At 35.2% G+C, this 1802-nt stretch overlaps 1 protein-coding gene across 1 annotated transcript in view; it reads left to right on the top strand.

The window, feature by feature from the left end:
* LOC134848436 (E3 ubiquitin-protein ligase MIB2-like) overlaps positions 1-1802 on the top strand; it is a 445218-nt gene that overhangs the window by 9081 nt on the left and 434335 nt on the right. The gene's annotated exons all lie outside the window — the stretch shown is intronic.

Raw genomic sequence — 1802 nt, 5'->3', positions numbered from 1 at the left:
GAAGCCTTGTTTTACCATTTAGTTTGCGACAGGGGAAACTTTATATGTTAGTAAGCTAAAAAAAACTATAGCTTTAAAAAAAACTGCTGAAAAAGATTTAAAAAGCACAGGGCAATTAGATTGCGAATTGAATGGTGTGAAATGTCCATAAATAGAGTTTTCAGTTGGGTTTTGCTCCGTTTTGGTTCGGATCGTTTAAGTTTTATTACCTCATGGAATCAAAATCATTAAGAGTCAGTCTCCATGGAATTGCAAAATAACGCAAGACCTCACGTAAAACAAACTTCAACCTCTTCAGGGATTCGACCCCATGCCGACCCAAAGATTCCCCCTTTCTACTATTTTAAGATATCCATTTTTGGCTGACTGACCCTAAAATTTTTCTAAAGGCGCCTTCAATGCCACAATATACTAATTTTAGGGCGAGCGCGCGCGAGTAGATTCCATAATGTGTAAGTGGAATCATCCGCAAATGTAAGCGGAATCCGCAATGTAAGCGAATTCCGCAAATTGCAAGTGGATTCAGAATTCTGTTTACTAATGAACAATTAAAAGCTAGAGCTGGAATCTTTATCTATAGCAATGCGGAATCCAAAGGCAAAGACTTAACCATTGTCAGCGGAATCCACGAATAAATCTCAAAACATTTGTTAAATAAATCGGTGAATATCACTTTTTAGTTTTTTGGGAATGCAACACCGATTAAATTTAATATTTGGAACTACTAAGTTGAGAATGTATGGAAATACGACACTCAGCAAACAGCTTATTGCCAATTTAGGTCAGTATTTGGGATTGCGTCAATCCCAAATACTGATTTCGAAAGCTTAACGCCGAATAAAATCAATACTTGTAGTCATTGGCTTGAGAGTGTCTTGAAACACAACACACAGCATATAGCCAATTTAGGTCACTATTTGGGATTGCGACAATCCTGAATACTGATTTCGAAAGCTTAACGCCGAATAAATTCAATACTTGTTGTCATTGGCTAGAGAGTGTTTGGAAACACAACGCACAGCATATCGCCGAATTAGGTCAGTATTTGGGATTGCACAAATCCCAAAAACTGGTCAGTTTTTGGGATTCCATCAACCCCAAAATTTGATGATCTAGTAGATTCCCAGTCTAGTTAATTGATATGGAAGATGAGATCGAAGTTGACAGAATTTGAGATTGAAGTTGGATTGACAGGAATTGAGACCAAACAATTGGTATTTCAACTAGTAGTTTATCAATGTAGTAAATGAGGTTCTTTCTTCCGGTGAGCAGGAATTAAAATATATAATTTTAACGCTATACTGCACTTATACTTCATTTACAAACTGAGGATTCCACTTACAATTTGTGGCTTTCGCATACAGTCGCGGAATCCGCAACAGCTCAATTAAACTATACAAATGTCCTATTACTTTTTCGTGACTAGAGCAAATAACATGCCTCAATTCCTTTTGAACCATTTTTCGGTTTAAAAGCACAGAAGATTTCAAAGCACAGAAGCTATCAATTTCAAGGCACAGAATTCTAAGCAAAAAAAATATCGCGCGTTAATTGGGTCTCAAAGTTTTTTTTTAAAATTCTATAATCGTTTTTTGTATACTGTTAATGTGAGCCAAGCAAATTTTAAATCGTATCTAGAATTCAAAAGATTGTAAAACTAATCATTTATATTTTTTCCAAAAGTAACCAAGAAGATAGCACTGTCTACTATGTCATCTTTTTCTGACCAGTAATCAAGTTCTTTTAAAAAATAGACTTAAGCCAGCTTTAAAAAAACATAAAATTAACAAAGAGTTTTGTGG

This window comes from Symsagittifera roscoffensis, chromosome 1, assembly GCF_963678635.1.
Source record: "Symsagittifera roscoffensis chromosome 1, txSymRosc1.1, whole genome shotgun sequence".
NCBI lineage: Eukaryota > Metazoa > Xenacoelomorpha > Acoela > Convolutidae > Symsagittifera > Symsagittifera roscoffensis.
Note: the sequence above shows the minus strand (reverse complement) of the source record. Positions and strands in the feature narration are given on the sequence as shown.